Source organism: Anolis carolinensis, chromosome 5 (assembly GCF_035594765.1).
Source record: "Anolis carolinensis isolate JA03-04 chromosome 5, rAnoCar3.1.pri, whole genome shotgun sequence".
NCBI lineage: Eukaryota > Metazoa > Chordata > Lepidosauria > Squamata > Dactyloidae > Anolis > Anolis carolinensis.
Window position 1 is genome coordinate 142853969 of NC_085845.1, and position 24250 is coordinate 142878218.

At 37.6% G+C, this 24250-nt stretch overlaps 2 protein-coding genes across 5 annotated transcripts in view; one reads left to right on the forward strand and one right to left on the reverse strand.

Annotated features, from left to right (window-relative positions):
* Nucleotides 1–24250, forward strand: part of immp2l (inner mitochondrial membrane peptidase subunit 2) — a 658834-nt gene that overhangs the window by 291328 nt on the left and 343256 nt on the right. The gene's annotated exons all lie outside the window — the stretch shown is intronic.
* Nucleotides 1–24250, reverse strand: part of lrrn3 (leucine rich repeat neuronal 3) — a 51157-nt gene that overhangs the window by 19496 nt on the left and 7411 nt on the right. Inside the window, exon 2 of one of the 2 annotated variants that reach the window (XM_008111143.3) lies at nt 3127–3206. The exons of the other annotated variant lie outside the window; for it this stretch is intronic. The gene's annotated coding sequence lies outside the window, so the exon portion shown is untranslated. The remainder of the gene's footprint in view (nt 1–3126; nt 3207–24250) is intronic. 2 annotated transcript variants of the gene reach the window in all.

The window sequence follows — 24250 nt, forward strand, 5'->3', positions numbered from 1 at the left end:
AATGACAGTGCATGTTCAACTGATTTTTGTACATGATTGGGAAACAAACGATTTTTCCAAGCCTGAAGTTGTCATTTTTGCATGATTATATCAATGTACTTAAACTCTTTGACATCTCTGATTCTTGAGACACAATTGTTATGCTTTGTTCCTGGCCGTGATTGGAACATCAAACCATGTTCTTCTTGGATGTTGGAATATATTTTTCATAGTGCAAATTGTATTCAAGTGTCAGGAGGCGCACAGTATAAACATATCAGGATTAGTTGATGTTGTTAAAGTTCTATTTACTACCTCTTTCCAGGAACATTTTTTGCTGCTGTAATATTACCTGGTCCTCAGACTTGACCCACCATGGAAGCAAGGACATCTATTTCTTACTTCAACATTTTAGGGGTATATCTTTTTCCTAGAATCAGATGCATCACAAAATACAACCTACTTTTCTTAGATATTTTTTCCTTCTGATAAAGCAATACAATCGTCCTTCCACAATCAACTTTTGCAAATTTGATTATTCATGGATTTGGTTCAAATATTCTTCCTAGGAATCTTTAGGTCATCCATTGTGATTCTATGATCATCTTCTGTCAGAGATTGGCCACAGAAAATTGGTGGTGAACCTAGAGATTCTTAAAGTGGTGCTCTCTCAGGTTATTATTATTTTTTACTTCGGTTTTTTTTTACTGTCATGGGAATTCTGTGCCTCTAATCGTAATTAATGTGGAGAGCTGACTGTAATACTCACAAAATAGGATATAGAATATAACCATAATGGTTTAAAGCAATGAGGGTATATACAACTGAAATGGGGGGAGGGTTGAAACAATGAAATGTTAAATTAATTTTTGATCAAATTGACTCTAATCATGGATTGAGGGCATTTCTGTTCCGGATTGGCCCTGGATTAACTGGCTGGTGTAGATGTGGCCTTAGTTAAACTATTGTTTCCCATACTGATGTGTGGACTTCAGGCTAAATTTCAATGCAAAGTTAATATCTGTAGCTGCATTTTCATTTTTCAGTTAGATAGCCAATAATGTATTTTGCTCTCTTGGAACACCTGAATAATTTCTGTCCTGAATAATTTCAGTTCGGCTTCTGCTACAGAGCAATCCTTTTATGACACATTTTGCAGTTTCTCCTGTCCTTTGTCATCTTTTATATGTTCTTTTAAATGCATGGAATTTTAAATACATACTCCGAAAATTAAAATGTTACAAAACTTTGCCGAAAAATGAAATGATGATCCCTTGTTAATTAACTACAGAGCTGTAGATTTAGCGGTTAAATATTTGTTGTTAGTGCTCAAATCTAGGCATGTAAATTTGGCATATATATTATATACACCAGAATTCCTATCATGTTGGCTGATACACCAGGATGCTACTAGATGTAACATAGGTTAACTTTAGGTAAACCAAATGCTTGTATGTGCCTTGTTTTTTAAATAAATAAATACTCTTTTTTCCATACAACAAATCACTCAAGACTTTTTTCTCTTTTCCCTATGACAAAGACAGATCTCAGTAAGTAGAATGACTTTGTGGTTCATTGGAAAATGGCTACAGTTGGCCTTCCATATTCATGGGGGCTAGGGGGGGAGACCACGTGAATGTGCAAAAACTACAAATATCTAGTGGATCCTCTTGGGGGAAAAGACAGGCCAAGGAGGGGAAATGAGGCATTAGTGCCACCACCATAGTCCACATGGAGCTTGTCTGCTTTTCTTCATTTTCTCTCTCCCCCACAACCAAGGTGTTGGTGGTGTCTCTTTTCAGAATGGGGAGGAGTCCATGAGGCTATCTGGGAAAACAGCTTCTTCCTTCCTTACTCTTTCCCCTGTAAGCAAAAATCCCTCTCAGTTTCCCCAGTTGCTCTCTTAAATTCCTTCTCCTTGCTGTGACCGGAGCCTCCACAAAAACCCCATTTGCAGGGGAGGGAGATAGGTTAGGGGAGAGAAGAGGCTTGGCTATCCCTCCCCAATTTTCCCAGCCTCCCTCCTGAGCTCCAGACCTCTTCCTTGGTATGACTGGCTTCATGCTTTAGGGTAGACGACAGAAACTTATTAAAACCACACATATCAGATCTGCTAAAATGGGGGACCAACTGTACATCCATACTTCATTTGTAGCATTTTGACAGTATCTTTAAAGTCCCTGAGAAAACCCAGGAGCAGCACACTGGGCACAGAATCAGAAATACTACAATTCTTTCTCCTGATGATTGTAGAAGTAAAATGATGGGTGTTATGCTGAGAAAGCTGTTCAGTGTGAAAGGAATAGGATTTATGAGACAAATCTTTGGGAAGTTTCATTATCACTATCAAAATATGCCTCGCTGGTTTTTAAATAACAAGTCTGTGCCTATGACATTTAATCAGAGAAGGAATGGCATTTATAGAAACTCATAAATAGGATTATTATTTCAGTACCTCACCCAATTAAAATGATTTTTGTCCTTTGAAAGCCCATAAATACAAAGTCCATGCTTTTTTAAGTGTAGTTTTCATTTCTAATACACTTTTATCTTGTAAGTAGTCCTTTAGCTTGGAAATATTTATTTGTGGGCATTCATCTTAAAGTGCTGTTTAAAATATTAAACACAATACAAAGTAAATACTTTCCCCTCCTTGTCTTTTTGGAGGGAGAAGCAAATAAAAGCTTGAGACCATGAACATTTTGAATAGGATTGGTTTCTATCATTTTTATAAAATATGAGAAGCAGAAATCCTTGCTGATTAATGGCAGTTCACTCCTTCTCCATTGCACTCAGGGGCAAAAGGCTAACCTTAAGGGATGCAGTGCAACTTGTGTGCAACACACAAACAGTTTTGTCCTCCAATAACTATCCTGCTTCTCTAGCATCTACAGCTTAAGATGGCTGCTTCATTTTGCATAATGAGAAGGACATGATGTCAGAAGTAGCTCTCATAAATATACATGATTAGATGTGGAGAGCACATTCAAGAGTGGATCTCCATGACAAAACATACCATTATTATCTATTGCATCATTCTTTTCCTCTTCCTTATTTGTAGCATTCCAGAACCACCCTATTCTCCCATTACCCCTTTTCTCATTAATATATTACTATATTAATAGACAGCAGGTTGATAGGACTGACCTTAGAGGTTGTTGTGATGGGTATTCACTCAAAGGGGGCTCCAAGCTGAGCTTGGTAAGGAGATTTGTAGTGTGTGCAGGCTGCAATGAGACAGTTTAGGGAAAATGCACATCAGAAATTATATTTACGCTACCCACCACAAATTGTACATTTTATTTGGGAACTATCTGCAAGAACATCCTGAATGCTGTTGTCTTTTCCCTGCTGCCTAGTTCTAGTTTGAGATGAAAACCAATAGAACACGGCTTTCTTTTGAGACAACATTACATACCAATACGATTAGCTGAAGCACTATAAAGAGGTTAAACAAGATAGGTACATAGATATGGTGTAAAAAGATATATTGATGGCCATTGCCATGCCTACCAGCCTTCCTCCCTTACTCTGATATTCCCTATTTGGAGTACTGACACTCTAATCTAGGAAGAATATAAGAAATGTAAGGTACGCCAACAGCACTGAATTAAGTTAGTTCCTGCTGCTGATGTAGCGTTTGTCTGTCTTATAGTAGAGTGGTGGGCCTATGGAAGATTGCAATTATAATGAAGTACCCAACAGTACAGATACCTGATGCCATGCTTATGAATCTATATCAGAGCCTCACTCTGTAGTTCTGTGAATAATTCTGCTTTCTTGGCAATCATCTGTGTTTTATTGATACAATTTCAACATCTTTGGAGCAATGGTGGACCTCTCTAACTGAAATATTGATTTTTCCATTGAATATGAACACTGCTCAAAGTTATATAGTGTACTTAGAGGTCTGTAGATGCTTTATTTTATTGAGTGTTCCTCTACACAAGCAAGAATGTGTTGGCTGTTGGATGTAGAGAACTATCTCCTAAAGATATGCATTGTTTTCTGGCTTGAATCCTAGATGTGACTCAAGTTTTCTTGGCCATCCAAATCCGTAGGTGAAGGTCTTCATGGCCAGAATATGAATGCTATCATCTACTAATTCAATGCAGCTAGTTAATTCAGGTGATTTTACATAGTATTCAAACGTAGTTCTGTCTTTGTTTTAAAATATAACCACACACACACACACACACACACACACACACACACACACATATATGCATATGTAATTGTTATCTTTTGTACATGCATATTAAAATGGTTTATTTAGAATATATTTTTAAGCCATGACACACACACACAATCCCAACCATAAGAATAGGTAAGGAGTAAAATACATTTTAGAATGCAATTTGCAGTAACTGCAGGTGTTGTACTAGCTTACATTTGGTTGCATTTTATTAGGAATCATCCTTGGTAATTGTTTTTCTTTCTCATACACAAAGTAGTAGTTTGAATAAATACACAGCACATTAGAAATGCCATTAAGTAAATGATTCTTTGTGGACTTGTTGAATAAAAGAATGAAATGAATGCTTTGTTATTCTCTTCTGAACACAGCACAAATTTTCTCCAATTATTCTAGAACCGATTGTTCTCTATTTGCAGCCCAAGGGAATACAAACATGCTATTTGTATGTATTGCACTTCATTTCTTCAGGTTGATTAAATTAAATACAAGAATAATAATTTAATCAGTTACTTCTAAAGGTGAGTCACTATGACTGCAATGATTAGTTCTAAAACTGTGCTCATTTATTTGATTTGGCGTTTCAGGAGTTTCTGTCTGATGATGATACATGTGTTTTGCTCTTCCTAACAAATGGGAATCAGAGCGCTATTGTTCAAGATACATTCCAAATAAAAAAGAGTCAAGCAAAAGGCCATCTATATGTTAATACATATGTGGCATCAAGACATGATGATAAATTTGGATTTTTTTGTGATCTTGATTAATTAAATTCTCCTTAAACCTGAGTTTTGTAGGGAATGCAGGGTATAAATCAAAATGCTGGAAAAAACACCAAATGACAACAATATTTAGACTGACCAATTTTACTCACTCTTTATTGTTTTCTGTTTGAAAATCATGCCGTCTTAGTTGTTGTGCCAAAGTATAGTTGATCAGTTGAACAGCTATATATCTGAGTTCCAAGATCAGTTGTTTTTTTTCAAGCTTTGAGATATATCAGGAAACTATTCATATCAAGAAACTAGAGACAGCTGTCAAAGACTACCATAAATAAATGTCTGTCCAAGTTATTATTATTGTATCCAGTATGGATGTTTGTCTGTCTGAACATCTCTTGATGATTGTTTGTGAGAGAAGGCCTTGCCTTGTTGCCATGTTGGCAGAAGCACAGAGTAACTGCCAGATTTCTCTGGTTCTCAGCCCTTGTCCTTTTCCAAGAGTATCCAGAAGGCAACAGAAGTTTGTCCATCTGTTCACACCTCACACTTACAGTAGGAGAAAAGGGAATTGAATTTTTACAGCTCCAGTTTTAGAACTTCATACAGAATAAAGGTATGACAGATGAGGAAGAACAGAACATAGTGAGACTGGAAGATGGTGATACATGTCAGCTGGTGATCAGAGCTAAGAGGACAAAATAGCAGGTGAATCAAGATGGAGAATTCCTACCATCCTTTCAGAATGACTGTTTGGTCAAGATTTGCCTGAAGAGAGATGGAAGGAAGCAAGGAGCAGAATCTATAGGGCTTGAGAATCTGGAATTCTGAACAGTAAACAAACCAAAAATATGTTATAAAATAAATGCTAGTATCTCAGTACCCCAGAAAGTGGATATAATACCTGTTCCAAACTGGATCTACCCTGACCTATATCCCATGATCTGATCCCAGATTGTTTGCTTATCCCAGATTATCTGGCAGTGTAGACTCACCTAATACAGTTCAAAGCAGATAATCTCAACCAGTGCCAGCTCTCAGTGATTTTGTGATAAGATCAAAGTCCCAAACTTTGAATGTGTTTAAAATGAAGGAGAAAGTACATTAAATATCCTCTTCCAATATTTTGTACCAAAGGAAGAAAGGACACCATGTTTTTGGAAGAGGAAAGACAACTTTTTTTGCATGAAAGTGTACCTGAAATTTATCTGGATAACAGAAATGCTGACTTTGATTCCCCCCCCCCCCCCCCCCAATATCAGAAATATAAATTATGTAAGATTACTGAAGTGAGAGAAATGTGCTCTCAACTTATTCCAAGGGACTCTTTATCATATGGTAGTGGAAACTGGACTTGCTCTACTAAATGCATACTCCCTCGTCTTGGAATTATTGGGACATGCTGTGGTCAAATTAAACTAACTGCAGGAAATATAGAATATTACATATATATAGATGATAACTTTCATGATTCATACCACATGCTTTAATTCATTGTTTGAATCCTTCCCTGTAGTCACTGGCAGGCACCAAATCCTGAATTTCTCATATCATGCATAATTGGGAGCTCTGTCTTTAACAGGATGCAAGCTGTCTTCTTCTACTTGTGTAGTATTTACAGTAAACCTTGATGTATTTAGGATTAGAAGCCTTGAACTCCAGGTCAAACAATAACCCTTCCAGACATATTTGTAAGCCTATATTTTACAAACTGTTTTCTACCAAGTTTGTCCCTGGCTGGCACTTTTACTTGCTTTAAAAACAGAAAGTCTGTATATGTCTGCTACTGAATGACCTATGCCAAAGTGTACTCTTCAGAGGAAGATCTGTAGACGCTAAAGGAATAACTCTCAGGGAAAACTGTCAATAGTATGTCATACAGGTATAAGTGGAACTATGGTAGCAAAGCTAAATTAACCTATCTTGGGTTGCTGTGAGATTTACACATGGTAGCCATCTTTTCCTGTTATTGGCCTAGATTTATTGGAATGCACCAGGAGCTAGGTAACGTTAATAGCTATTTAACTAAATGCCTGAACAGCCTTGAAAAATATTAGCTAGTAAAGCCAAAGTTTGTCTGTTTACTCCCTCCACATTCGCTGGGATTAGGGATACAGGACCTCTGTGAAAGTCAAAAGCCTTGAATTAAAAAAATGCTCTTTAAAATAACCTAAGAACATCTCTATAAGAATTTCTAACTCTTCCTATATGTCTCAATGGTCAACTTGCCATGGCTTTATATTGGAAGACCTAAAGCTTCCTAGAAAAGCATCCTCTCTAGAAATCTCTAGGTCCCTCAATGTGATTCTATGTTGACTATAGAGTCACATTGGAAGTCCTAGAAATTCTTAGGTCCACCAGTCTTGCTAGAGTCCTCTCTAGAAATCTCTAGGTCCTTAAGTGTGAGTGGAAGGAATTGACCATGGAGTCACGATGGAGGACCTAGAAGTTCCCATACAGGACATTTTAAATCAAACTCATTAGTACCAGATCTGTAAAACTCAAAACTCAAAATGTAGAGCGGAAACTATAATTCCTATAAAGAGCACATAAATACATCATACTGTTTTTATAATTCAACAAGGATTTACATCCCTTTTGGACAATATAGATAATATTTAAGTTACTTTTATAACAACATGCTGGAAGAGGAATGCAGTATAACCTCCATATCTCAGGGGATACATCTTAAGACTCCCTGTGGATATAGTACTTGAAAATGTGGATAACAGCGAACCCTGTAATTGGACTTTACTTGGGCTGGAAACATATAACAAAATAGTACAGGAGGACTTAGAGGGACCTTCAAAGACTTTCAGGGCCAAATATTCTTGGGAGCATGGATAATAATGTGTTCTGGTTCAAGTGGTAGTGTACCCCATCCTCCATTATTTTGGGTGCTGATGCGACAACAAGCTTGATGGGAGGAAAATATATAACATTGCAGCCACCAACTTGTGGCATTTGGGTGATTTCAGCTTCTTCGTTTTTAAATTTGCAACTACCATAGTTGCTAAATGCTCTTGGAATTCTTGGAAATATATCTAAGATGAATAACTTCTACAAGAAACTTCCTACAGTCTTTATGGAATGCAATACACACTCAGGCTCCTTCCACAAAGCTGAATAAAATCCCACATTTTCTGCTTTGAACTGGAATATATGGCAGTGTGGACTCAGATAACCCAGTTAAAAGCAGATATTGTGGGATTTTCTGCCTTGATATTTTGGGTTATATGACTGTGTAGAAGAACGCTCAGATATCAGCCATACTTTTCAACAGTAATATAAAGGAAAGTGTGATAACAACTACCATGTCAGGAAAATATACTATTTTTTCTGATTTTCTCTCGCACTTTAATATAAACCCTAAGTTAAGACTTATCTCTCTGCTAGGAACTTAGAATCAAGAAAATTATGGCAAATATCACTCATTGTGTTATATCTTCGCAGTTAAAATTCAGCAATGCTGTTAAGAGTATGCAACAGTATTATTATTTTTCTCAACACTGCTTTGAATCCTAGGCATGAGCTGAGTAAAATGCAGTAGTTGCTACGGAAACAGGTTGGTGGAGCTAACGGAAAAGCATAAAACACAGTGTAATTGTAAGTTACTGCTGATGGGAGAGTGCAGTATCTATGGTCTTTAATGTATTCCTTTTTGTTTATTTTGAGAATTTACGAGCAAAGATGTTGATATTCTGAAATCTATACCTGCACAGTGTACAAAGATTGCCATTCAAGATCAAGATATCAAAACTGTTTCACATTGTGAACTCAGTGCAATGTCTAACTTGAGTAGACCCATTGAAATGAATGGAGTTTACTAATACCACTTACATGAATCCTATTGATTTCACTAGGTTTCCTCGAGTTAGAACTGGCAGTGGACTGATTCCTGTGCATCTGGTTTCTGTAGATGGAAATTTTTTATTTATGACAGGTACCTACAATTGATTTTGGGACATACTATCCCTTCCCATAGCTCACTCCATTCATAAAATCCCTCAAATTGTTTTCTGGGATCTAAACCAGTTGCATTAGGGAGGAAAGGAAGGTGAGTTGCAATTACATCAGCACACATACACATGGATCAAACTCTATTCTATTGCATGATTAAAGGCTATTTCATGAATGCACTTCATAACCTGATAACGTGCATTCATCAATATGGGTTTAAGGAGAGATATTTGAATGGGTTTGGTTTGTGTGTGTGTGTGTTTTAAATCTGGAGGCAAACTTATTTTTCCTCCTTAAACAATGATTCCCTGCTATACAGCTGAAACCCAGAAGTCTCAAAAACAGTTTGCAATGAGGGGTGGGCCATGTTGGTTGGGGGATTTGTAGTAAAAAAGGATTTCCCCCCAAAGATTTGAATATAGATACATCTAGGGACAACCAAATTTTTCTGTTTGTGTTTGAAAGGGCTCTCTGCACTGGAACTCTCACATCTATATGCATTTGGGAAAACAAAAGTTAAGATTAGAGTATTGCCAAATACAAAGTTCTTAATATATGGTTAAGATCCATACAAAGATTATCACTCTTTAAAATTTTGAAGACTAATAGCATAACCTGGTTGTGACCAACATAAATAGAAACAATTTTTGTGACATTGAACCAATGAAGCCTAGATCTAACTTTCTACCAATTTCTACCCTTAAGTAACATAGTATTTGAGCAAGCACATTTATTTAAATAATATGTGCCAGTATTGCTTATACTTGACCTGTACTGGTCAAATGAAGTGCAAGGCTCTATTTTAACAGATTCCATAACCACACTTCCAAGGAGAGCCTAAGAATCTCCATAGGCAGCTGTGTTGAGCCCTATCTTTAGGCCAATTGTAGAAGCTTCCAGCTCTAACAGGAGACAGAACCAGTCTTTTGTCAAACTGACATCTCTTAATTGCTGACTCAATAAGAAAGTACCCAAACCTTTGGTTTTGCAACAGGGATTGCTCATAGTAATATATTCAGCTAGGGATGTAGTTCTTCACAAAAGTTTTGTCAAAGGAAGAAAGATGTAATTTTAGCAATTTTGTCTCTGCTGTGAAAAAATATTTGCCAATTGCACAGTTTTTGACAGCTATTTGCAATTTGAGATTTGTTCTATGCAAGATCCATGGTGGCTGTTTTGCTTGGAAAACAGCAATTTTGTGAATAAAATAATCACAGAAATGTTATGTTCTATCCTGAAACATCTTGTTATATTGCGGCAAGCGTCTTTTACTGGGCAAAAGAAGCATGTGTTAGTTTTGCATATAATATGTGCCAAGATTCAAAGATTCTTGTTAGTCCAAGTGTCTTGCCATCAGGGTCTTCATGCATATAAGCAACAAGTTTTACAATCATTTTTGACATTTTTTTTTTTCGTGTCAGGAGCAACCGGAGTTGCTTCTGGAGTGAGAGAATTGGCCGTCTGCAAGGACGTTGCCCAGGGGACGCCCGGATGTTTTGATGTTTTTACCATCCTTGTGGGAGGCTTCTCTCGTGTCCCCGCATGGAGCTGGAGCTGATAGAGGGAGCTCATCCACACTCTCCCCAGGTGGGATTCGAACCTGGCAGCTTTCAGGTCAGCAACCCAACCTTCAAGTCACTTAGTCCACTACGCCGTCTGGGGGCTCCATTTTTGACATGAAAATATTCTTTCCAACCATGAGTTCAGCTGAAATAGAGGAGTCTGAACATTGTCACAAATGATAATATCCTCCTTTTCTTGAGTCATAACGTCCAGAGACTGAATCCTTTGAGCCCTGGTGCCACGATACTATAGATGATGTTTTTTATAGACACAGTTGTTTATTTATAAAATGGTATTTTATGTCTAGAATTTGTGCTGCATGTTGTAGTTCTATCTGCATACTATCTAGGCTGTGTCCCCATCCGCAACACTATGGGTTCAGGGAAAAGAGAAGTATTTTGTGTTGCTACAGCTTTCCTTTGGAGATAATGTTGTTGCAAGAGATGCACTGCCACAACAGACGATCCTTGCTTTGGTACTATTTCCTATTTTGAATGTAAATTTGGAACAAGGCACCTGGGAATTCTGCCATCTGGCTAGGACCTCAAGCATCTTGTGTTCATTTTGTGTCATAAAAATGTTGTATTTGTTAATGGAAGACCCTGGGCCTGTATTTCTGTAGAATGGGAAGTGGGGGCAAAGAGACTTATATATAGGTTAAAATTGGATAAGATAACTCCACTGCAAAAATTATGTAGCATATGATTGGTTTAAGGTTACTAGATCATGAAAATATAATAGCTGCTAGTCTCTCCAGTTTTTATTGGAAGTATAAGTAGCACACAGAGAGAATTCAACATTTACTCCAAAGAAACAAAAAGTTTTTCACTTGAATCAATGCCAGTCTTGGCTGACGTTTTCAGGAAAAGTTTGGAGGTGGAATAGCTCATGCTGGGAACTCTGCTGTCACTTTTAATTATTATAATCACTATACAGCAAGACAGCATTTTATTTCTGAATTGTTTGTACTTTATTTTAAGTTCTACTGTGTGCCTGTGGTCTTGTTGAGAGAAAAACTTCCATCATAATTAATGATGGAGGAGTGCATTTTAATGGAAAATACGTACATTTTTATGAAAATGAAATCTAGTGGAAGAGAACAAACACAACTAAGATGGATTGCATGTTGGGGAGATCACATTAGAAAGAAACATCTTTTCTTTTGCCATGTTTCAATTTGACTGATATTCAGACATTTGGCCAGTCATTTCAAAACTCAGTTTAGGCACAGCTGTGATTAGGAGTTTGTTCAGAAGAAAATTGATGGGTGCTCTTTATAAACAAATATGCATCCCAAAGAACGACAATAGTTTTTATCCTGAAAATAAAGATATCATAAATCTAGTGTTTTCACAGACAGAAGGTTGAAATGCTTCTATCCAGTCCACCATACTGTTCAGCCTTTTGTAGAGACCCCTTATTGAGACCGATAAGTTATTACATAATGTCTTATACAGTTCTTCTGTAGCTCACTCGATAGTTTATTTAAAAGATCTACCTTGATCAGGCATGGCAACAACTGTGTGCATCTCCTGGATCTAATTTAGCACCTCTCTTTTTTGCCAAAGCACAGACCTTTATTTTACAGCACTATCCAGGAAATATGGAAGAATTATCCAGTATGAGGGCCCTTCATGGCAAGTGAACTATGGGAGCACTTGCCATATCTTCTCATTAATTTAAGACTAGTCATTTCATAATTTGGGTCTGGCTTCCTCATGCTTTGGCATGATAGAAAATACCATTTGATTTTGTATCGTGGTGAACCTTGCACATCAGATGTTAGGAGGACGTGTCAGTTGGATTAAGGAAAGAGAGCTCTCTTGCTCATTATTATTATTCTACACTAATCAACAGTAATATGTTGAGATTATTGCTTCATCTTGAAGTTTGGAACATCTTTTACCAGTGAAACCGAGCTTATGCTCCACAGTTTGAACTAACATCAAATGTAGCCAATTCTTTACTACTTTACTTTTACATTTGTTATAAAGTCCTCTCTTTAACAAAGTACACACATCTTCTTCCAAGTATGGCTGGAACAGCTGTTTAACACTTTTCTTTCATGTGGCATCTCTTTCTAGTTAGACTGTTCACATTCTCTAAAATGTCCTTATATTCATATTCACAGCTGGAAGAATCTTCCAATTAGGATGTGCCCCAACAGGGAAACATCCTTGGCACAAGTATTTAGTTTCATCTGGCAAGATTTATTAGCAGATCTACCTATTCTGAAGCTCATTGCAGTCTTGCGATATATTAACATGCAAAGCAGCATTAAATTATTGATTTTCTCTGATATTATTTAATATTTTGCTGGAAAGTCCCACTTGAACCCAGAGTAACAATCTTTTTTAAAGATATGCTAAGTTCGTGAACTTTGTGAGAAATCAAACTTTTCAGTGACATGATATTCTTAGATATGCATAAAGACATACAGGGAATGAGTTTTGTAATTGCCTTGGGTTCGTTTCTCTGGTGTGAATATCTCATACTGCCTGCCTGGATTTGTTTGTATGTTTATATGTGCCTTCAAGTCACCTGTCAACTTATGGTGATCCCATATATTTTATAAGGTTTTCCTAGGCAGAGAATACTCAGCGGTGTCTTCCACCCAAGTAGTGACCAGAGCTGACCCTGCTTAGCTTCCAATATCAGATGGGATCTGGTACCTTTAAGGTGTGCAAGCCTCATTGGATTTCTGAGCTTAATTTATACCCCATCTTTCTCTCAAACAAGGTAGCTTAAGAATGCCAGATTAAAACACAATAGTCACGAAATAGTATATAGTATACATGTTTTTAAAGAAAATTAAATTGCAAGCATATTAAAATATTTGAAATTGTTTAAAATATATATGAAACATAAGATAAGGATACAGGCTATCCCATTAAAATATGCTTTCGTTGAACCCAGTTAAAGATGAAATCCCCATTCATGGTGAAAAGAGGTCAAGGATGAGGCAACTTAGGGCACATCCAGACAGCTCCTTAGAAGCGAGAGTTCTCACTTCTTCAAGTGGGGAATCCAGATGACATCCCACAGAAAAGCGATTGCATTTGCCACAAAGCAGGAAAACCCTGCTTTGTAGTGAATTAATTTGATATTGGGTTCAATGCGTGCCTTCCTGAAAGGTGCGGGTCGAACCCACCATTTCCACAGTATGGACTGCTCCCTCAGAAGTTCTCGACTTCTGAGGGGGCAGTCCAGACAGAATTCTTGCATTTTTCTGGGCGAAATGAGCCTAGAAAGTGGTGAGGGCACCAAGCCCCCCTTCAAAAAGCCTTTAAAAAGTAAAAATAACTTACTGGCCTCCATTAGGTCTCACAGCACAGTTTCTGGGATGTACCATTATGCTTAAGGAAGTGAGGGGGAGGAGGGAGCAATCCCCTCCTCACTTTCTCGCATGTAATGGTATATCCCTGAAACTGTGCTGTGAGGTCTAATGGTGGTCGGTAAGTTATTTTTACTCCCCCCTCCTATTTTATGGGTTTTTAGGAGAGGATGAGGGTTGTCTCCCTGTCCTCCAGAAATGTTCCAGAAGGGCTTCTGGACACCTGCCCCAGAAAGCACACACTTTCTGAGACGTGTGTGGACTAGAACTTGGGAACTTTCGCATTTTTAAAACACAATTGTTCCTGGTTTAAACTCCTATCTGAAACCGCCCCTAGACTCCCACAGGATGAGATTTCACAGTATTAGAATAGCCACCAAAGACTATCTTCCTTGACCTCTCCATCCATACCTGGGATGGTCCTGGGATTGAGAGAAAGCCCTCTCACAAAGATGTGATGGTTTGCCAAGTTCATAATCAAGAACTAGTATGACTACTAGTAACATACATTTCAGGAAACTGTCTCCTGGGTTGAAATACAAAATATGAATTAGCTGTAACATCTCATAAAAATGAAGACAATGGAAGTACTTTTGATCCATGCTACAAGAGAATGGCCAGTCTAAAACTGAAAGGGAAAAATAACTGCTAAAAGTTCTACTAATACAGATTGTGCATTCTTGGCTTCCTGTATTTTTATTGTGAATAATGAGTTTAATTCCTCATGATTTTTCCCCTTGGCCAGCAGGCTTTTAAATATTAAGGAAGCTAACTCAACTTCACAGTGAGACTCATACTTCTTTATAACATTAGGTTACTCTATTTGCGTAGTTATTTTCCCAGAACAGTGGGTAAATAGTGAGTACAGCCCCATTTAATCACCACCCAATTATCTAGAAACTGATTTAATGGGGACTAGATGATTATACAAATCCTATAGGGCATTGTGTTTTTGGAATTATCTTTCTTGGAGACTAGAGACAGACATGCTTTGACCTGAAATCTGGTTTGTTCTGCTTTTGTAAGGTTGACTGCAGGACTCATCCTAGGACTAAAAAGATCTGAGCTCAGTTTGCTGTTTCGAAAGCATTCACACACAGAGAGAGATAAAGAGAGATTTGAAGTCCACGTTGATTTAAGTTTCAGTTTCAGAACTTGCTTCAGGAGAGCTCAGCAGGAATGTATATTACAAATAAAGGTGTTGTGTGTAGCAACACAATATGTTTGATGCGTCAAGGGGACAACAACCAAGGAGGCATTGTTCACACAAAAATCAAAGAATTGCTTGCTGCACTGATGTCCCACTTTTCTCCAGTGAAAGTGGCGCTTTGCTCATCTACTTTATATTTGCAAGAGGATTATGAAGTGGGTCACACTGACAGAGAACTATTGGCCCACAACAGTGGGACCATGAGCCTGGATTTCTCAGATCCCAGTTCAGCAATCCTACCAGTACCCAATACAAGTAAAATCCATTTCTTTTCCTTAGAAAAAACATTTAAAATTTCATGCATATTTTCTTCTTCTAAAGGGAATGAAGCTTCTCAAATTTCAGAATATTTGGGGAAAGACAGATGAGGGTGCACAAAATATCAGCATTTCCTGTTTGTGGATTCCCCTCCCCAAATAAAAATAGAACTTGCCTTCTTGTCCAGTTTAAGAATGGTATCTAAAATAGGTATGGAATCTTAACAAGTGAAAAACAACTCATGGAATTTTCTATTTTCTGCTTTCTATTTCTTATAGGCTCACAACCCCTAACACGTGTCTGCTTCAGATGTATAGATGGGCAGATACACAATAGATGGATAAGAAATTCATGACAATATAATGGGAGATCTTAGAGTGAAAAGGTTTTCAATATTCTTGTACCCTCCTGATTTCATATCCCATTTTTAATGAAAGAGGACTGACCTTTAGATGGATAGATATTGGTAAACTTCAGAGAGTTATTTAATATTAGTAAGCTACAGGTCTGAAACTTCCATATAACCCAAAATATCTCTTAGGAAGAAAATTATCTGAAGACCAACGCTTGAAACATTATTCTTAAAACATAATTCATTACTCACAATTACTATTTTAAATAGCTCCTTAACATTACGTTATCTGAAATGTTATATGAGAACATGATAATGAATGGCTTTGCTTGCTACTGAGGTTTGGATTGGAGTTGTTCGGTTTTCTCATTTGCTTTTAGCACAAATGTTTCCTGATAATTAACTGTGCTAGAATGTTGCTAAGGGGGAAAGGGAAGCCAATACAGTTAATGAAAGGCAGTGTGGCTTTTGTGGTTTGTAAAAGGATAATTTCAATTAAGAATTCTTATATGTAATCAATTTAGGTTGGTTGTACGCCAGTTGAAAGTAAGCTTACATGTTGGTAGATGAAATATGGCAAAGGCTTTTCTTGGGTGGCTGGGATAATGCTTATACTAAATAGCCCGAACATGGTTTGGAAGGGGCTCATTCTTTGAGGAAGATCGGTGCAGTTTTCTCTTCAATCCTACATGGTTGGGTGATCTACCCTCAACATGTGGGGGCTACTCATGAGAAAAAACATGTTATTAAAAGATATCTGAGAAGTAGAATGCTTATGGTTATATCTATGGTTAGAATGACTGAATTATGGCCAACAGATTATAATCTATCTGCCATCTATACATCTATCTTTGTATTTATCTATCTATTGCTCTTTATATTATAGTTTGTAGTAGTCAATTTAGCCCAAATTTGTATTTTATTTGCATTTTTGCCTCATTCTTTTTCCATGGAGCCCACAGTCTCCAGAGGACTCTTGTGAACTATAAAGTGTTCTGAATGACCAATGGACCATTACATAACTTCATGTCTCCGTAGGGACTTGAACCCAATCTCCAACCTATTAATCCAACATTCTAACTACTATACCAACATAATGTGTTTGTTATACATGTGTCTATAGTAATGCATTTACTGCTTGTGGTCATACATCATTGCAAACTGCATACTGCTTTGGAAACATGAACAGATAAGTAATAAGAAAAGGACTATATTCCACAGCTGCAAGAAATGCTATTCATCCTATTAAAAAGTTTCAAGCAGCCTAAGGTTAATATGTATTAGAAATACATTAAGATGATGCAATGTTAAAATATTCAGCCTAAGTATAGGAATTGGTGCAATGCTAAACCGAAAGGTTTTTCTCAAACTTCTTTTGATTATTCCTTGCTGTAAGGGAAAAGCAGGATCTCTTTTAAGAAAACAAACTGTCAACATCTCTCAGTAACAACAGCACCAACATTCAGGATTGTCAGTCAAAACTGACAAATACTGAGATGAGTATATCTATCTAGGGGATTGTATATGAGGCAATAAAGAGATGGAGATGGAGATATTCAATATGACTTGATGCACCCCCTCCCAGTTCCTCTGACCTACTGGGTTTTATCCAAATCTTTGCTAGTCAAAGTAAGTCTTGTTCAGAATGCCCTTTTAGCAAGACTTAAGGGTTGCATGATAAAAGCACTGTCAGGGATTCCCATGGCCTTTTCCTTTGATTTTCGTTACTATAATCATTCTACCCATCTACACCTTGTTGTTTGCTATCTTACTATTATGACAAGGATTTGGGGCTTGGGGGTCTTTTTTGGTATTTCAAGTTATGTTAGGTTTGTAAAAGAGCTGCTTCAGGTAGATAATTGCAAAAATCGAGTCACTGATAAAGATCTTCCAAGGTACTTGTATTTTGGAATTATTCTTGGAAGAGTGAGAATAAGGACTATCATGAAACATGGCCTACTACAGTTGCCATGTAACAATTGTATAGTTATATAATATTTTATTCACTTACATTGTGCAACAATTTTTCACATGCTATCGTCTTTTTGCCTTTTTTACTGAAGATTCTGTACTGCAACTCAGCAATGGGTTTCCGATAAATATTCTGGTCCTCAACATGGAAAGCAGATTTCTCTAAATTAGTAGGTCATTTATTTTACTCTCAAATATTTTTAATGTTTAGGAACTTGCTTTTGTTATTCGCCACTGAAGACATACTGCGTTGTGGTGAGAAGGCACCTCCTTTATTCTTAATTCATTACTGTCTTCCAGGGCTAACCTTAAAAAAGCAAAATATATTCTGGAGCTTGGCCGAAAGGTCAGATGAAGCCCAAGCATGATGGCAGCAATAAATCTCTCATTAATTGGTAGTTTCTGTTTTTATTGGAATTTTTGAGATCTTATCTACTCCTCTTGTTTTCCAGTAAGTGTGATACAGACTAATGCATCCTCTCTACCTCCTGCAGGTTCAAGAACAGTTGATAATTCCTATTCTGTGACCAGTTGTTGATTTATTTCACCTTTTTATATGAACTTTAAAAAGTGGAGTTCAGAGGCAGAACTTATTGTGGGCATAGAGTTCAGCATTTTGGACAGCTTCTTTAAAGTTCAAACTACCACTCTTTCACATTATACATTTATAACACTGTGATTCCACTTTGTCTGTCATGGCAACATCCTGTTGACTCCTGAGGTTTGCTTTAAAGGGAAGAATATTTAGAATTATTTCAGAATTCTCAACCAGAGCACTTTAGTGTCTCACCAAACTATTCCAGGATTTTATAGGATTTTGACATGGCAATTAATGTGCAATCATAGTTTGATAAATATGCAATACAGAGTAGATTCACCACCCAACTGGAATGGGAACCAATAGCTGCCACTGAATCTGTAAATTCTATAAAGTGGATTTGGAAATAGATGAACTAATATATATGGGGATCTGGCAATAGCTAAAAGATGCCTATTGTTTGCTTTGGTGTTCTCTGGAGAAAATAAAGAATAATACCAGAAAACTCTTTAGCTGGGGTGAAAATAGGGGAGAACATCTTATTGTCAATAAATTAAGAAATGAGCCCCATGTGGATTGATTGATTCAGTGATTTGCTCTAATTCCATTCCAAATTGAGCACTCCTTTTTCAGAATTCCAAAATACTCCAAAATCCAAAATTGTCCACATGGGTGGGTGAGATAGTGTCTCTATTACTTTCTGATGGTTCAATGTTTGCAAACTTTATTTCATGTAAAAAAAATGTGCATAAAATTACCTTCAGTTCATGTGAAAAAAAGTTTACATAGAGTGTAAATTAGTTTCATGTTAAGACATAGGATCCATCTCCAAGATATCTCAATATGTCCATATTTGCAAATACAGATATTCCAAAATCCAGAGAAATAAAAAAAAAAACTAAAGCCCTTCTGTTCCCAAGCATTTTGGATAAGGGATACTATTCATGAGTCTATACTCATTTATCTTCTGCAATCTGTTCCCACATTTTCTGTCTCCTTCCAGAAAAGTTTTGGCTGAGGAGATATAGGTTATATGAGGCCAATAGGCTATGAATAGATGAAAACAGTTACAGTGCAAATTAGACTATGCAACCTGTCAGGAATAGGCTGTCTAGTTAAGAAGAAAATCTCTTCTGGATTTGATCTGTCAGGCATCTTCTGTTGGCATAAGATGTCTGATGGATTGCATGCAAATAATCCGGGTTAAGTACTTATCTAACAAATGAATGTCTTCTGGCAGGATGAACAGTGCAGAAATCTGCATTATATAGGATGAAATGTTTTAAAACAAATTGACACTGTCCCCTTACCCATATGCTACAAAATTGGATTAGGTTATATATATCCTGACAGTTCCCACATGGTGAGTGCTAATGAAAGAATTACTTTAGCCTTGCTTGTGAAAGAGCTTTACGCTTTGTATCCATATGATCTATGCACATTTTCTCAGAGAGCTATGTCCTCTGTTCAATGGGTCTTAGTGAGTGTACAGTAAGCTGTAGTGGACACAAAGTAAACGATTCTATGCATTGGATAAGAGGTGGCTGCAGCCTTATGCAAACTTAGCAGCTCCTCTCATAAATTAGCAGGACTTAAAATTTACTTTTGGTTAAGTCCACATAGGATCAAAATGCATATGCAGCATTAATTCTTTATCTTTGTCTTGACTTTATCATTTGTTTACTACAAATACATGATAGATTTTCTACTGAACTTTACTCTGGCCTTTTTTTTAAATCCAGAACATAAACAAGAGCCTTGACAAAGATAGATTTGTTTCCCATATTTTCTCATGGTGCTTTAAATTTGGGCCGTGCAACATTTGTGTAGTGGATTACATAAGTGTACTGGAGGGCCCATAACTTCTTTTAACACTACTTAAGTTCCCATATGTTGCTGAAGTCTTTCATGGCTGGAATCACAGGGTTGTTGTGTGTTTTCGGGCTGTATGGCCATGTTCCAGAAGTATTTTCTCCTGATGTTTCACCCACATCTATGGCAGACATCTTCAGAGGTTGTGAGGTATGCCTGCCATAGATGTGGGCGAAATGTCAGGAGAGAATACTTGTGGAACATGGCCATACAGCCCAAAAAATACACAACAACCTCAAAGTTCCCATATTCAAGCTTCTTGCTTTGGAAGAGACAGTCCTGATACATCCTGTAATATCTTGCTTTTCAGTAGCCTTTAAAATGTCCAAGTTTCTTTTTATTCCAACTTTCCTCATTTGTCCTTGCTTTGCTTCTGTTGCCATACGCTACATTAAGTTAACTCAGTGCAGGAAAGACAGAACAGGGCAGAAGTTTGCCTTTCTCAGTAGACTCGGGCAAAAGCAAACTGCTGTAGTTTCTCCTAATTGTGTGTTCTTTATTTATAACTATTGGAAACTAATTGTACTTATGTTGCTTGGCCTTGAAAGTTCCAGTTTTCATCTGAAGGATATGGATGTCTGTACCAATTGTACCAGAAAAATTCAGTGACATCTCAAACACTTTAGTTTCCATCATCCCCAATTCTAATAGGGTGGGAGGGAGGTAAGATATAATCCAATAAATCACTCATAATCTCTTTTTTAGAAGCACCCCTCTGCTCATTTTAAATGGGTTTTATTCTGAAATTAAGCCAAAAACATGCATGTTTTAATGTATTTCTTCCATGTTCTGCTGCCAAAATTCAGTACACAGCAGGAACAGTGTAGCCCACTGGTCTGAAGAGGAGTTGTTCCTGCAAACCTGTTGAAACATAACTGCTTTATAACTGCTGAAATAGACTTCCATGAAATTATTTGTGATAAGACATCTGATGCCTGTGGTGCAGCTGGCTAATAACCAGCTGCTATAAATCACTACTGACCGAGAGGTCATGAGTTCGAAGCCCGGGTCGGGTTAAGCCTCCGACCATAAAAAAAATATAGCCCTGGCTTGCTGTTGACCTAGCAGCCCCGAAAGACAGTTGCATCTGTCAAGTAGGGAAAATTAGGTACGCTTTATGCGGGAGGCTAATTTAACTAATCTACAACACCATAAAACTGCTCACGAGGAAAAGAAAAGGAAGAACAGCCACAAATGGACGGTGAAGCAACAGCTCCCCCTGTGGCCGGAATCGTGAAGCTGGAAAGATGTTTAAAATGCCTCTGTGTCTGTCTAAAACTGAATGTTGTTTGTCTGTTGGCATTGAATGTTTGCCATATATGTGTTCATTGTAATCCGCCCTGAGTCCCCTGCGGGGTGAGAAGGGCAGAATATAAATACTGTAAATGAATAAATAAATAAATAAATAAATTTATCAAGAACAGTCCCAATGAAGTCTCTGCCATTCCACTTTTGCAACTGCTTTTATAATTATCTGGTTTCTTTCTCCTTCTCCCACTTTCTCTCTTTATTCCCAGTTTACTACAGTTGCTGCATGTTGACTAGAAGGAAAACATTATTTGCACTCAGTTAAGTCAATAGTGAAGGGGGAAGAGAGGAGAGAGTATCTTGCCCTTCCCTTTGTACTCAGGCAAAAGCTTACTGCTGCATCCTCACTTAGCTTGTCTGCTCTTTCTGTCGTTGCCATCTTAGCAACACTTTGATGTCACTTGGCCTTGTTAGTCCAGGCTTTCATTTGCAAAATGTTGGAAGGCTTTTTAATTCTTCTGTCTATACTTACATAACAAAATGTTGTCACTTGTTGTTCAGCACAGTCTTTCTCTCTTCCTAAATGGTGATGTGGAGCTGTTCTCAGGTCTTGAAGTTGGTTCTAATAGTCTCCTGTTATCCAGATGCTTGTATGAAGAACATTAGGACATTATTTTATCTCTTCCCTCACCATTATCCCCCCACCCCCATTTATAACACTACCTACTCTGTTTTAATTCTTAGTGCCATCATGAAGCAATTCCCAGTGGACAGTTTTGGTAGTTCTTCATTTGTAAGTTGTATGCTGCGAATCTCTCATTTATTCTGCAAGCCACTGCAAAAATATTTTAAAATGCCAGGACCCCACATACAGCACAATGCAAACAACTCACTTTTCCCTAATAAAGGATGCCAGCTATTCTGGGACTTCGTTCCATAGCTGAACTTAAAAATGATCAGTCAACCTTTTTTCCCCCCTCTTGCAAAACGTTTTGTAGATTATAATGTATTTTCTTGCACAGCGGTTATTCACACGACAAGAATCCTTCTGGAAAAGACTCCTGGGATAACGCAAGTAAATAGTAGGCATTTTGAAAGGTTCTCTCCCCCTTTAGCATTTCATTCAACCATTTCAGTGTTTAAATAGAGATTTTTAAGCAGCAAGGGATACTGCTAAGTGGTTTCTTTTTTAGCTTAACATGATTGCAACATCCACAGATATGTTATTCAGAGCTCTTACCCAGCTTGATATAAATACTGGGGAGGATTTTTCCCCCCAGAGGTAAATTTGTAAAAGTCGGTTGACCTTTGCCTGGAAAGACTTTATCTGACAAGTTTTGTGTGGATAACAATTGTTGCTAATAACATAGCATTCACAGAATGTGGGCTCACTACTTTAATGCTCTTTATTTGGAATGCAATTTTCCTTCCCACAGACATTACTAGAATAATAACATGTGTTAAGCAACATCTAGGTGTGGAAGTCTTTGGACCACTTCAGAAGCTCAATGGTTCTATACTGATCACCTGTGTGAACATGTGGGGCCTCTTGTGAATTTGCAGCATGGTAGAAACTGCACAGGTGGCATTGATTATATCAATGAGCACTTCTATTTGAGGCATGTACTCATTTCCATGATTTGCATTGCTGTACTACCTCCGATCCCCCAGACATTGTGAGTAAGAGATGTTCCAACCTGATGTATTGTTTCATATACAGTAGAGTCTCGCTTATCCAAGCCTCACTTATCCAAGCCTCTGGATAATCCAAGCCATTTTTGTAGTCAATATTTTCAATATATTGTGATATTTTGGTGCTAAATTCATAAATACAGTAATTACAACATAACATTACTGCGTATTGAATCACATTTTCTGTCCAATTTGTTGTATAACATGATGTTTTGGTGCTTAATTTGTAAAATCATAACCTAATTTGATGTTTAATAGGCTTTTCCTTAGTCCCTCCTGATTATCCAAGATATTCGCTTATCCAAGCTTCTGCTGGCCCGTTTAGCTTGGATAAGTGAGACTCTACTGTATTAGTTGAGATACTATATGAGGAAATGTATCATAAATGTTTCTTAGCTACTAGGGAGCAGTAGCAGCTAAATAAATAGTGAGTCTTAGGGGATGGGTGGGCTTTGGTCACTGCAGAAGGAGGAAGAGAATTCTGGCCTCCACAATGACTAAGAGTCATAGACAGGCAAAAGTTGACTTAGCTTGCCAATCTTTGACCTATTGGGTTGTTGTATGTATTCTGGGCTGTATGGCCATGTTCCAGAAGTATTCTCTTCTGATGTTTCACCCACATCTATGGCAGGCATCCTCAGAGGTTGTGAGGCATGCCTGCCATAGATGTGGGCAAAACGTCAGGAGAGAATACTTCTGGAACATGGCCATACAGCCCGGAATACATACAACAACCCTGTGATCCCGGCCATGAAAACCTTCGACAACACTTTGACCTATTTCTGTCAAGTTGCAAGCCTGTTAGTGGCATCACTGTGTGGAAGCCATTTAACGTGGAAGCCACAAACAGGAGCTTTGAAGAAAGCACTAGGGCCATCCATTCCAACTCCCTGTTCAAAACTTAGTAGATCATGGTTGCTTATCAATTTGACAGCTCTTTCCAAAAGTTGTATCATTTAGTTCAACCAGCCATGTGATATATCTTTTAATGCTTTGACTAAACACATTGGAATACAATGACAGAATGCTGCTCTTATGCAAGGTGCATTGGAGATGCGGTGTGTGGTACTGCTTAATGCAGTGGTTCTCAGTTTGTGGGTCCCCAGATGTTTTGGCCTTCAACTCCCAGAAATCCCTAACAGCTGGTAAACTGGCTGGGATTTCTGGGAGTTGTAGGCCAAAACACCTGGGGACCCACAGTCTGAGAACCACTGGCTTAATGACAGGGAATGACATGCCCTTCATGGTTTTCTTGGAGGTAATCATGGTAATTTATGCCCAATTAAAATGTCTGCTTGTGGTATGCCACAAGGTCTCCTTTGTACCATTAAGAAAATACAAAATGCCATAATTAAACTA